Here is a 14,711-nt window from a genome sequence, read left to right on the forward strand (position 1 = left end):
TTTTCCTCCTAGCACCTGTCACCACCTGACATTAGATTATGTAATTGTGTGTTGATGTACTTGTTATTATCTGTGTACTCTCCCTACTCCCATCTTGTTTACTGTTATGCCCCCACTACCAAGAACAGTATCTGGCCATAGTACGTGCTCAGTAAGTTCAATATTAGTTGAATGAATTTTTTCCTTTTTCTTTTTTGAACATAAACTCAAGATTTTATTATGTCTTCATAATAAAACAAAAGATGACACTTAGAACTGGATCACTTGGCCCTTTCTCTTCTTACCTCCTCCCAGTTCAAAATGCTTGCATCTTTTAATAGCCAGCATTCTCTTAGATCTGCAATTGGGCTCAATGCACTCAAGCCTTAGCATAATCTTCTTTGTAGTTTTAGCCTTTTTCCGGAAAATCAGTTTAGTCTGCCCACCATAGCCGCTCGGCTTCCCGTCATAACCCACTCACCCTGGGCATACAGATAATTCTTGTCCTTCTTGTACTGTGTCACTTTGTGGGGATGGTGTTTGCCACACTTCTTACAGAAAGTCCCGCGGGTTGGCCAGGTGTGGTGGCTCACGCCTGTAATCCCAGCACTTTGGGAGGCTGAGGTGGGCAGATCATTTGAGGTCAGGAGTTCGAGACCAGCCTGGCCAATGTGGTGAAACCCCGTCTCTACTAAAAATACAAAAATTAGCCAGGCGCGGTGTTGGGTGCCTGCAATCTCAGCTCCTCAGGAGGCCGAGGCAGAAGAATCGCTTGAACCCAGGAGGTGGATGTTGCAGTGAGCTTAGATCTCACCACTGCACTCCAGCCTGGACGACAGAGCGAGACTCTGTCTCAGAAAACAAGCAAACAAACAAACAAAACAGAGCGAGACTCTCTCAAAAAAAAAAAAAAAAAGTTCTGTGAGTTTTAGGAAACTTCACCATGTTTGCAGGATCGCTATTGGCACAGAAGGCAATTTTTTTTTTTCTTAATCTCAAATGCGATAGTAGAATAAATGAATTTTTGAGTCCACTTTTATGTTTTCTACCTTTAAATCTGAGTGGATAGAGACTGTCTCAGCTTTGGAGTGACCTAAGTGATAAGATGGATAATGAGAGAATTTCATTTCAAAGAAAAGCATCCAAATATGGAATGTTGTGGGCAGTGTGTGGAAAGAAAGGTTAAGCAAGACGGCAGAATTCAAGTGAGTGGTCAGCAAGAGAATCGAGAGGTGAACGTTAACTTGGAGAATTTTGAAGCTATGAACTGAGCTTTTAATTCTACTTTAGATGATGCCAGAGAAATGAAGCAGATTTAGAAGGTTTCGATCGTTTTGTGGATGTCATTGCTACTGTAGTTATCATTTTCAGCAAGATAATTTGTTAAGTACTTAATTGGTAAACAGAGTTTTCTGGGCAGCTACAAAAAATAAGTCAAACTAATATAGTCAGTAGAATAGCAAGATGGAGTGGAACTACTAAATTGAGGGGGAAAGGAATAAAGAAAATCAGATCAAAGCAGCGAAACACAGAAGGGAGAAGAAAGCCAAACCATAAAAAGCAAGATAAACAGAGAATATGAGGATATTAAAAATTAGACCAGCCATATCAAGGATCATTAAAATTTTAAATAGATTAAGTTCTATTAAAGTACAAACAATCTCAGATTGCATTAAAAAGTTATAAGCTTTTTACAAGACATATATCTAAATAGAAAACATGAAGACATTAAAAATTACACCAGCCATATCAAGGAGCATTAAAAATTTAAATAGGCTAAATAAAACAGTTAAATAGACCAAGTTCTATTAAAATACAAAGAAATCTACATTGCATTTAAAAAGTTATGCTTTTTACATGAAGTACATCCAAAACAGAAATTTCACAGCAGGGCTGAAAATATAGGATGGACAAAGAGAAGGAAAAATAAAGCAGGACTTGCAATAGATACAACAAAAAGCATTAATTGGACTAAAATAGATATTTATATTAATAAAAGATATTAATTAAGATATAATTCTTTATGAATTGAGCAGTATAGCTTTAAAATAATAAGGTAAACCCTATTGGAAATAATAGAATTTGACAAGGCGATGACAACTAGAGACATGAAATTCTTTAAAAAAAATTAAAAGATCAAGTAAATAAGGAAAATAAATTGTAATTTTAATAATACATTTGAAAATACAGATGATAGTTTGAAACAATTTTGTTTGGAAAACATAAATTAATCAAAAATAGAAAAAATTGAGTGGCCAGGCGCGGTGGTTCACGCCTGTAATCCCAGCACCTTGGGAGGCTGGGGCAGGCGGATCACGAGGTCAGGAGTTTGAGACCAGCCTGGCCAACATGGTGAAACCCTGTCTCTACTAAAAATACAAAAATTAGCTGGGCATGGTGGCGGGCGCCTGTAATCCCAGCTACTCGGGAGGCTGAGGCAGGAGAATTGCTTGAACCCAGGAGGCGGAGGTTGCAGTGAGCTGAGATCGTGCCATTGCACTCCAGCCTGGGGGACAAGAGTGAGACTTCATCTCAAAAAATAAAAAAAAAAAAAGAAAAAAAGAAAAAATTGAAATATAGTCAGATTTATTCCCCAAAATATTCCAAGCAAATTTCATGTTTAGTAGGTAAATTCTATCGAAACTTCCAAAAAGTTATAGGTAACACACTTTTTTTGTTATTCAACTGCTCCAGAAAATAGAAGGAAAAATGGAAAGAATTTCAATTCATTCTGCAAGGTTAGCATAACCTTGATAGCAAAATTGGGCAAAGATACACTAAAAAGAAAATTATAAACATTGATTTAAAATGCCAGATAATGTATTAGCAAATCAAATCCAGTAATCAATTATCATTTAATAGGTAGGGAGACATAAAACTGTGAAATCTACTACAAATGTAGTTTACTATATTAATAGATAAGCATAGAAAAACAAAATTATTTCAATAGATGCAACAATCAGTCCTAAAAAATTCTTAGTAACTTAGGAATATAAGGGACCAGGTGCAGTGGCTCATGCCTGTAATCCCAGCACTTTAGGAGGCTAAGGCGGGTGGATCACCTGAGGTCAGGAGTTCGAGACCAGCCTGACAATATTGTGAAATGCCCGTCTCTACTAAAAATACAAAAATTAGCCAGGCATGGTGACTGGCACCTGTAATCCCAGCTACTCGGGAGGCTGAGCCAGGAGAATCACTTGAACCCAGGAGGCAGAGGTTGCAGTGAGCCAAGATTGAGCCACTGCACTCCAGCCTGGATGACAGAGCAAGACTCCATCTCAAAAAAAAAAAAAAAAAAAAGGAATATAGGGAAACTTCTTCACTTTGATAAAGAAGTAAATAGCAGCAACCACACTTAAAGGTGAAAACACAAGCCATTCTCCTTAAAGTCAAGAATGGGATGAGGATGCTGCATAGCACTACTACTAGTCAGTATCTTACTGTAGGCCCTAGCTGCTGCGAGAAAATAAGGAGAGCAAACTAAGTTTATAAAAAGAAATGAGAAACTTATTGCTTACAGATGATACGATTGGTTATTTATGAAATCATAAGAATCAACTAGCCAGGTGCAGTGGCTCACACCTGTAATCCCAGCACTTTGGGAGGCCTAGCGGGCTGATCACTTGAGCCTAGGAGTTTCAGACCAGCCTGGGCAACACAGTTAGACACTGTCTCCACACACACACACACACACACACACACACACACACACAAAATTAACTGGGTGTGGCGACGTATGCCTGTAGTCCCAGCTACTCGGGAGGTTGAGGTGGGAGGATCACTTGAGCCCAGGAGGTCAAGGCTGCAGTGAGCCTTGATCATGCCACTGTACTCCAGCCTGGAAGACAGAAGAAAAGAAAAGAAAACAGAATAATTCAACTAAAAACTGAAAATTGTTCATATAAAAAGAGCACAACAGGATAACCAGTTATGAGTAAAACACGAATATATTGATAGCATTGGCAGGCTGGGCGCACTGGCTCACGCCTGTAATCCCAGCACTTTGGGAGAATGAGACTCTGTCTCAAAAAAAATAGTAATAATAACATTGGCAATAATAATAAATTAGAAAACTTAATGGCAATAAAATTTTATTTAATAGCAAAACAAAAGCCCACCAAAACCATAAAATATTTAGGACTAGGAATAAGAGTGAATGTGTTATGTTTATTTTCCTTGTTATGTTTATTCTCTAAAACTCAGGAACATGAAGAATGTCTGAATCAATGGAGCTCTGCATTGCTTCCTAGTCAGGAAAGCTCATTCTTATGAAGATGCTAATTCTTTCCAAACTGATCCATAAATTCAATGCAATTTTAAGATGAAATACAACTCATTTAAAATTGTATCTTTATAAGCTGATTTAAAAGTTTATTTGGAGGCTGGGTGCAGTGGCCCACGCCTGTAATCCCAGTGCTTTGGGAGGCCGAGGCAGGCAGATCACGAGGTTAGGAGTTCAAGATCAGCCTGGCCAACATGGCGAAACCCCATCTCTACTAAAAATACAAAAATTAGCTGGCCATGGTGGTGCATGCCTGTAATCCCAGCTATTCGGGAGGCTGAGGCAGGAGAACTGCTTGAACTGGGACCTGGGAGGTGGAGGTTGCAGTAAGCCGATATCACGCCACTGCCCCAACCTGGGCTACAGAGCAAGAATCTGTCTCAAAAAAACAAAAAACAAAACAAAAAGAAACAAACAGAAAAACGGTTTTGGAATAATAGCTTGTGGGAGAAGAGCCAGAGCCAGATATATATATATATATATATATATACACACACACATATATATATACACACACATATATATACACACACATATATATATATACACACACACATATATATATATACACACACATATATATATATATATATATCTATATATAGCTTGAGCCCAGGAGTTCGAGACCAGCCTGTGCAACATGATGAAACTGTCTCTACTAGAAATACAAAAACTGAGGTGGGAGGATCACCTGAGCTTGGGGAGGTCAAGGCTGCAGTGAACTGCGATCACGCCACTGTACTTCAGCCTGGGCGACAAAGTGAGACCCCATCTCAAATAAATAAATAAATAAATAAGACTACAAAAATACTAGAAGGAGATGTAAGAGGATGTTTTTGTAATGTTGGTGTGGGGAAATCTCTCCTATACAAGACATCATCCAGAAGCCATAAAGGAAATATTTTTAGGTTTGGTCACAGAAAAATCTTTAAGTTCTACTCAGTGGGAGATATCATAAGTAGAATTAAAAGATGACCATCTAGGAAAGGCATATAATGATAAAAATAATAACAAGAGCCAGCATGAATATAGGGGTTATTATGTGCTGGGAATGGTGCTAAGCATTTTACATGCATTATCTAACGACTACTGGTAGGTATTATTGTTCCATTTTATAGATGGAGAAACTGAGGTCTAGGAAGTTCACATGTATGCTAAAAGGGTTAATAGTGTACTGAGCATCTGCTGTTTTGGGTTGTTCAGCATCCTCTTTCCCTAAGAAGAGTCTCTTTTTGGCTTTGGAGCTCAAGAAGAATGGACCTTACCTTTGGGTTGACAAAGCTTGAAGGACTGAGGTGTCCTGTGGCTGCTGATGATTCTGGCTACAGAAGGAAAAGCTAACTGCAGAAGGATGGCATCAAGGCAAACAGAGATGAGGGAAGGTGAAAGGTAAATGGAGAGAAAGGTTTGAGTTAGTGTTAGGGTCCCTGGATCCTGTTGCACCTGAGTGTAGATCTACTCTTGGGCTTCCAGTTACGGAGTCTATGAGTTCCCTCTTTTCTCCTTCCTTCCTTCTTTCCTTCCTTCCTTTCTTTTTTTTTTTTTTTTTTGGCAGTCTTACTCTGTCACCCAGGCTGGAGTGCAGTGGTAGGATCCCAGTTCACTGCAACCTCCATCTCCCGCATTCAAGTGATTCTCCTGCCTCAGCCTCTCTAGTAGCTGGGATTACGGGCCCCTCACTATCACGCCCAGCTAATTTTTGTATTTTTAGTAGAGACAGGGTTTCACCATGTTGGCCAGGCTGGTCTCGAATTTCTGGCCTCAGGTGATCCACCTGCCTCGGCTTCCCAAAGTGCTGGGATTACAGGCATGAGCCACCGTGCCCGGCCAAGTTCCCTCTTAAGCTAATTTGGGTAGTTTATTCGACCCTAAGAACCCCAAACGCCCTGGCTAGGCTGATATTCTTAGTGTGTAAAGACTTCAACTACTTCAACTACGGAACAAAGACAGACCAAGATAGCCAATGGGCAAAGCATGTGAGTAGAAACTCAATGAAGAAGTACGAATAGGGGTTAGTTCTGAAGCTCCTCTCTGGGGTCCACGCCTCCCATGTGGAGGACCTGTAGTGTTTTTACCCACTTCTCCTGAGGTCTCCCCACTGCTGAGACGGCATCCACAACAATCTGGGTGTGCAGAGGGTTTTTCTTGAGCTCACTCTGCCCTATTATATGGACCTCTTATTTGGTTCTCTGAAATAATCTTCCTCAGAGAATTAGAAAAGATGAGAAATTGCTAGTGGCATATTGTTTCTGAAATATTAAGGAACTGAGAAAAGATTTCCCCCATCGTGTGGCTTCTGAGAACACCACGTGTGGGGGGAGGCTCAAGTGTGCCGTGGGAGGGGAGGGGTTTTGGTCATTAACCCGCTCCTTCTCCAGGATTCGACTGCCCTCCCACGTGGCTGGCTGCAGAGCCCGTAATGAAGCTGACAGCTCTTCCAGGCACGATTTTTCTTTCTTAAAGCATGGCTTCTTCGGAACAGAACCAATCAGAGTTTTATTTTATTCCATTTCTATGAACTGGTTGTGGGATGAAGCTTCTTTGGTGTGGGAGAAAAAGTGCCTGGATGAGGGATTGATGAAGAGCAGAGCAAGCACGTTACCACCAAGTATGTGTCTTGGTGATAATTCAGTTGCAACCTTAGCGAGGACATACTCTGTGTTCAGCATTGTGGAAGATTCAAAATGAGTAAGAAAGGTCATTCTTGCTGTCCCAAAGCTTCCAGTCCAGTTGAGGAGATAAGATAGGGGACCGGGAGGCAGTGGTGGGCATCTCTGATTCACCCACAGAGGGGATGAGGCTGAAGGTTGGAGAGAGTGAGGCAATAATGGAAGGAAAGACATCAAAAGCATATTCTAGACTGTGGTTCCTTTGGGGCAGAAAGGAAGAAGTTTAAGATGGGTGCGGATGTATTTACATTTATAGGATACTGATACCAGACTGAATTTAATAAGGTTCACTGTCTCCTTAAACATAATAAGCTGGACAAGAAGCAATGACAATCTGTTAGCAAGGAACATCGTAATTCAAAGTTCTACTGAAAGGAACATGGCACCTTGGAAAACAATTATTCTGAGCACGGGAGAGAAAAATGTCAAAGACTAGCAGGGCAACTCAGAAGGGCACATGACCCTTTCCTGCGCCAGAGGCTAACACAGAAGGGTAAAGCCAGTCTCCTTAAAACCCAAAGAAGAGATTGTAAAACTTCTCTTTGGATCCTGTCTGGAGTCACAGCTGGAAAAAAAAGGAGCAGGGGTCCTAACAGAACAAATTTGAAAAGGCTATTATTTTTTATTTTATTATTTTATTATTATTATTATTTTTGAGACAGAGTCTCATTCTGTTGTCCAGGCTGGAGTGCAGTGGCGTGATCTTGGCTCACTGCAACCTCCGCTTCCTGAGTTCAAGTGATTCTCCTGCCTCGGCCTCTCGAGTAGATGGAACTATGGGTGTGCACGCCACCATGCCCCACTAATTTTTTTGTGTTTTTAGTAGAGAGGGGCTTTTGTCATGTTGCCCAGCCTGGTCTCAAACTACTGGCCTCAAGTGATCTGCCCACCTCAGCCTCCCAAAGTGCTGGGATTACAGGTGCGAGCCATCATGCCTGGTGGAAAAGGCTATTATTGGTTAAACTTGGGATAACTTTAGCTTCAGAAAGTAGGACTGCAAAGATTGAAACACATCAAACATACAAAAATCCATGAGTTCATAATAATATTCCAAAAATATTTTCATAGTTAAAGGTGTTTAAGGAAGCAACTCATTAATTCGATACCAATAAGGGGAAGGAATCAAGTATTTATCCTGCCTTTGCAAACATGACGGGGGAATTCTTCTCTATAGAAGAACTATAGCTAATATATGCCAAAGGAATGAAAACATTAGAATGCTACCATTTAGTGAACCCTAACAAAATCATTCTAGCCACTGAGTATCAATATCTGCTAAAATTATTGGGTGAAATGTTAATAGGGAACTTTAGAATAGATGCATCAGGCTGACAACATTTGAACTCTTTGATCAGTTCTAACATTATTGGATAGTGAGAGATTTTGTGCCTCCTGAATAAAAAGCAAAAGCAAGTTCACAGCACCACCTATAAAGTATTCTTAGGTTTTTTATTTGTTTGTTCTTTGTATTTCTTTGTTGCTCTGTCACCCAGGCTGGAGTGCAGTGGCACGATCTTGGCTCACAGCAATCTCCACCTCCCAGGCTTAAGCGATTCTCTCACCTCAGCCTTCTGAGTAGCTGGGACCACAGGTAGGTGGCACCAGGCCCGGCTAATTTTTTTGTATTTTGTGTAGAGATTGGGTTTTGTCTTATTCCCCAGGTTGGTTTTGAACTCCAGGGCTCAAGTGATCCTCTCACCTCGGCCTCCCAAAGTGTCAGAATTACAGGTGTGAGGCACCGCGCCCGGCTCAAGTGAAACCCCGTCTCTACTAAAAATACAAAAAATCAGCCAGGCGTGGTGGTGGGCACCTATAGTCCCAGCTACTCGGGAGGCTGAGGCAAGAGAATGGCATGAACCCGGGAGGCGGAGCTTGCAGTGAGCAGAGATCGTGCCACTGCACTCCGGCCTGGGTGACAGAACGAGACTCCGTCTCAAAAAAAAAAAAAAAAAAAAAATCAAACCTAACTCTCATGAATGGTCTAGATTTTTCTACCAGTTTATAGAAAATATGGGGGCTAAAGGAGCACATAAAATAACACTGTGAGGTGGCCGGGTGCTGTGGCTCATGACCGTAATCCCAGCACTTTGAGAGGCCAAGGCAGGTGGATCACTTGAGGTCAGGAGTTCAAGACCAGCCTGGCCAACATGGTGAAACTCCGTCTCTACTAAAAACACAAAAATTAGCTGGGTGTGGTGATGGGCGCCTGTAATACCAGCTACTTGGGAAACTGAAGCACGAGGATCGCTTGAACCTGGGAGGCGGAGCTTGCAGTGAGTCAAGATCACACCACTGCACTCTAGCCTGCGTGACAGAGCGAGACTCTGTCTCAAAAAAAAAAAAAAAAAAAAAAGCACTGAGGATATAATCTGCCACATTTAGACTGTAAAATTGTGTAGGACAAATGACGACCTCGTCATTCAATCACAACTAAGTTCAGGGTGACCTTGATTTGATCCTGATTCAAACAAACTGAAAAGGCTGGGTGCGACGGCTCACGCCTGGAATCCCGGCACTTTGGGAGGCCAAGGTGGGCAGATACCTGAGGTCAGGAGTTCAAGACCAGCCTGACCAAGATGGTGAGACCCCCATCTCTACTAAAAATACAAAAAATTAGCTGGGTGTGGTGTCAAGCATCTGTAATCCCGGCTACTAAGGTGGCTGAGGCAGGAGAATCACTTGAACCTGGGAGGCAGAGGTTGCAGTGAGCGGAGTTTGTGCCACTGCACTCCAGCCTGGGCGACAGAGCGAGACTCTGTCCCCCCAAAAAAACAAACTGAAAAGACATTTTAATTATTTTAGTTGTTTGGTCTTTTATTTTTAGAAACAGAGTCTGGCTCTGTTGCCCAGGCTAAAGTACAGTGGAGTGATCATAGCTCACTGCAGCCTTGAATTCCTAGGTCCAAGTGATCCTCTTGCCTCAGCCTCCTGAATTCCTGGGGCTACAGGTGCACGCCATCATTCCTGGCTAATTTTTTATTTTTTGTGGCGACAGCATCTCCCTCTGTTGCCCAGGCTGGTTTGGAACTCCTGGCTTCAAGCAGTCTTCCCGCCTTGGCCTCCTACAGTGCTGAGATTACAGTTGTGAGTCACTGCACCCAGCCTAATTTTTAGTTTTTATGGGTACATAATAGGTATATATGTTCATGGGAGTGTGTGATGATAAAGGTAGACCATGTGTAATAATCACGTCAGGGTAAGTGGGGTATCCATCACCTTGAGCATTTATCATTTCTTTGTGTTAGGAACATGGAAAATTATACTCTTTTATCTATTTAAAAATATATAACAGGGCTGGGCGCAGTTGCTTATGCCTGTCATCCCAGCACTTCCAGAGGCCCCAGCAGGTGGATCAGCTGAGGTCAGGAGCCTGACCAACATGGTGAAACCCTGTCTCTACTAAAAATACAAAAAAAATTAGCTGGGCATCGTGGCAGGCATCTGTAATCCCAGCTACTTGGGAGACTGAGGCAGGAGAATCACTTGAACCCAGGTGGCAGAGGTTGACTTGAGCTGAGATTGCACCATTGTACTCCAGCCTGGGTGACAGTGCAAGATTCTGTCTCAAAATACGTGTGTGTGTGTGTGTATAAACAGAATAAATTATTGTTTAGTGTAGTCACCTGTTGTGCTAGATCTTATTCTATCTAACTACATTTTTGCCCCCATTAACCATCCTCACTCCACTCGCACACCTACCACTAACCCTTCTCAGCCTCTGGTAACCATCATTCTATTCTCTATCCCCATGAGTTTGTTTTAAATTTTAGTTCTCACATACGAGTGAGACATGTGAAGTTTGTCTTTCTGTGCCTGACTTATTTCACTTAACGTAACATCCTCCAGTTCCATCTATGTTGTCACAAATGACAGAATTTCATTCTTTTTTTGGCTGAGTAATAGTCCATTGTGTACATGTACCACATTTTCCTTATTCATTTGTCTGTTGATGGACGCTTAGGTTGCTTCCAAACCTTGGCTGTTGTGAATAGTGCTGCGATAAACATGAGAGTGCAGATATCTCTTTGATACATTGATTTCCTTTCTTTGCGGTTGATATGGTTTGGCTGTTTCCTCAGCCAGATCTGAACTTGAATTATATCTCCCAGGATTCCCACGTCTTGTGGGAGGGACCCAGGGGGAGGTAATTGAACCATGGGGGCCAGTCTTTCCACGCTATTCTCGTGATAGTGAGTAAGGCTCACGAGATCTGATGGGTTTATCAGGGGTTTCCGCTTTCGCTTCTTCCTCCTTTTCTCTTGCCGCCACCACGTAAGAAGTGCCTTTCGCCTCCGACTATGACTCTGAGGCCTCCCCAGCCATGTGGAACTGTAAGTCCAATTCAACCTTTTTTCTTTCCAGTTTGGGGTATGTCTTTATCGGCAGTGTGAAAACAGAGTACTACACGGGTATACACCTAGCAGTGGGATTGCTGGATCATGTGGTAGCTCTATTTTTAGTTTGTTGAGGAACCGCCATACTGTTCTCCATAGTGGCTGTACTAATTTACCTTCCCACCAACAGTGTATGGGGGTTCCCTTTTTGCCACATCCTCGTCAGCATTTGTTATTGTCTGCCTTTTGGATGACAGCCATTTTAACTGGGGTGAGATGATATCTCATTGTGTGTGTGTGTGTTTTTTTTGAGACCCAGTCTCTCTCTGTCGCCCAGGCTGGAGGGCAGTGGCGCGATCTCGGCTCACTGCAAGCTCCGCCTCCCGGGTTCACGCCATTCTCCCGCCTCAGCCTCCCGAGTAGCTGGGACTACAGGCGCCCGCCACCACGCCCGGCTAATTTTTTGTATTTTTAGTAGAGACAGGGTTTCACCGTGTTAGCCAGGATGGTCTCGATTTCCTGACCTCGTGATCCGCCCGCCTGGGCCTCCCAGGGTGCTGGGATCACAGGCGTGAGCCACCGCGCCCGGCCTGAAAAGACATTTTTGAGGCATTGCGGAAGTGTCAACATGCCTGAATAGTGGGTGATATTAAGGAACTGTTTTTTGGGGGTGTAGTAATTATGTTATGGTTATTTTTTGAAATATCATTACCAGGCTGGGCAACATAGCAAGACTGTGTCTCTACAAAAAAATGTTTTTAATTAGCTGGGGGTGGTGGTGCACGCCTGTAGTCCCAGCTACTAACTTTGGAGGCCATGGCAGGAGGATTGCTTGAGCGTAGGAGTTTGAAGCTGCGGTGAGCCACGATCAAACCACTGCCCTTCACTGCACTTCACTCTGGGCAACAGGGCAAGACCCTGCCTCAAAAAAAAAATTGTATTAAACTATATTAGAATGACATGCTAAAGCACTTATAAGTAAAATGATATGTCTGGTATTTGCTTAAAAATTCTCTAGTAAAAAGAAAAAAAGTGGAGGTGGGGGGAATAGGTGAAAAAGAATGGCAGAAGGTAGAGAATCTGCTGATGGACAGGTATATGGGGTATATATGGGGTATATGGGGGCTTATTCTACTTTTGTGAGTTTTTGAGAATTTCCATAATAGAAACAATTAAAAAAAAATTTTTTTTTTGAGACAGGGTCTCTCTGTCAACCAGGCTGGAGTGCAGTGGTGCGACCTCGGCTTACTGCAACCTCCACCTACCAGGTTCAAGCAATTCTCGCGCCTCAGCCTCCTGAGTAGCTGTGATTACAGGTGTCCAGAGTAATTTTTGAATTTTTAGTAGAGTTGGGGTTTCACCGTGTTGGCCAGGCTGTTCTTGAACTCCTGACCTCAGGTGATCCACCTACCTCAGCCTCTCAAAGTGCTGGGATTACAGGCCTGAGCTACCACGCTGGCCTAGAAACCAGTTGTAAATCCTGCTTTGCTTTTTCCTCTCTGAGGTATTTTCCTGCTAAAGAGCAAGGTTGAGCACTTCACACTTTATCTCAAAGAGCCTTTGAAAAGTAAAGCAAATCTCTCAACAGAGTATTCCAAGATAAAGAACAGCCATCTCCAAACTCATGCCACAGTGAGGAACTGTGCTAGGTCAGGAGACTGTTTGGAGCCCGGGACACTGGGGGTTAACAGCCTGTCCCTGGCAGCTGAGCGTCCCCACAGCTGCCAGCAATTAGACTAGCTGGCAGTCCCCTTAGGAAACTCCTGCTGCCTGATGAGGACTAATTGCTTGCCGGCGTCTAAGTCCCCAATCGATAGAAATGGAAATCCATTAGGGAAAGGCTGGCGGGGGGGACTGCCTTCTGGGGAGGGTGCAGCCCTGCAGAGGCACAGGCCTGGCCAGGGTGGGTGCTGCCAACACTGCCAACACACCCTACCGTGGGTGCTGCCAACGCACGGTCCCTGGAAAACCACCCGGTGAAACGCTGTCCCCCAGAGAGTGTCCTTTCCTCCTGACTGTGCTCTACCACTGAAGAAGCCTGTCTGCCCAACGTGGCATTATGACAATTGCTTCTCAGAGAAACAAACCACGTGTCCTGGGAGAGTGGCAGAGGCCAAGGTCAGTGCAGACAGGGATGCTCTGTAAGGTTCGGTGTAGCTAAGCAAGGGGGCTTAGCTGAGCTTTGAGTCAGGCAGTTTTCTGTAATAAGCAGACTCAGTGCAGTGACTCGTAAGCAGCTACTGAAAATCCGTACTTCAGATCCCTGTCAGTTAGAAATTGTGTCCACACACCAGAGAGAATGGCAGTTTTCATGGGAATTATTTCAAACAATGATATGCTGGTTTCTGAGAAAACAAAGATGAGTAAGTCCTGGTCCTTACCTTAAAGAATCCTACCATCCATGCAAGTTCAAAAACAACGTGTTTCCAGAGGGACAATTTAAAATGCATATGAGAACAAAATAAAATGAGGATTTCTAATCCCACCACCACCACCAAATTTTCTCACTTAATTGAATTTTTGGTTAAAACTACCCCTCCCACTCACAAGGAGTTTTGTTTTCAACCTATTTGGAAATTCAAGGCTATTAAAATGAAGTATGTATTGTATTATTTGAGAAAATACATTTGTGAGCTTACTTTAGATAAGTTGCACAAGTTGGATACGGGTCACATAAAAAGTTCTCTCTTATCAGGAGTTCAGGAACAAAAAGTCCCTCTGTAAGATTATATATAAAGATTATATTCAATTCAAACTGTGATTTTGTTTCTCCAGAAATAACATGCTTGTTGTTAAGAGTTTATGAAAATTAGACAAGAAAAGAACCACAGTATTATTCTGCAACTTTGTGCAGAGGCAGATTCTTGTCCCTCTTGCACTACAAGTGCAAGAATTCTGAACAGGGGCCGGGCACGGTGGCTCATGCCTGTAATCCGAGCACTTTGGGAGGCCAAGGTGGGTGGATTGCCCATGCTCAGGGGTTCGAGACCACCCTGGGCTACATGGCGAAACCCCGTCTCTTCTAAAAGTACAAAAATTAGCTGGATGTGGTGGTGAGTGCCTGTAGTCCCAGCTACGGGGGAGGCTGAGCGCAGGAGAATTGCTTGAACTGGGGAGGCGGAGGTTGCAGTGAGCTGAGATTGCAGCACTGCACTCCAGCCTGGGTGACAGAGCAAGATTCCATCTCAAAAAAAAAAAAAAAAAAAAAAAAAGAACTCTGAACGTGATTGAAGCAAAACTATTGTAAAGTTAAAAAATAAAGTGAAATGTGTTCTTGTTGTTGACCTCAAATATAATCTAGAACAACCTGTTTAAGCACTTAAAGCATTTGCTTTTTAAGGCATTGGATTCACAATCAGGTTCATTGCAAATGATCCATTCATTAAAAGAAGGTCTGGCACCTGCAACTCATTTAAGTTTTATGTATGTGTTAAAGGAACACTGAAA

General features: G+C 42.8%; 2 pseudogenes; one reads left to right on the plus strand and one right to left on the minus strand.

Moving 5' to 3' along the window:
• Window positions 1-238: 238 nt before the first annotated feature.
• Window positions 239-551, minus strand: LOC112134284 (large ribosomal subunit protein eL42-like; annotated as a pseudogene).
• A 6,836-nt stretch (window positions 552-7,387) lies between these two features.
• LOC112134499 (small nucleolar RNA SNORA26) lies at window positions 7,388-7,497 on the plus strand (annotated as a pseudogene).
• The last annotated feature ends 7,214 nt before the right edge of the window (window positions 7,498-14,711 follow it).

Source organism: Pongo abelii, chromosome 6 (assembly GCF_028885655.2).
Source record: "Pongo abelii isolate AG06213 chromosome 6, NHGRI_mPonAbe1-v2.0_pri, whole genome shotgun sequence".
Classification (NCBI taxonomy): domain Eukaryota; kingdom Metazoa; phylum Chordata; class Mammalia; order Primates; family Hominidae; genus Pongo; species Pongo abelii.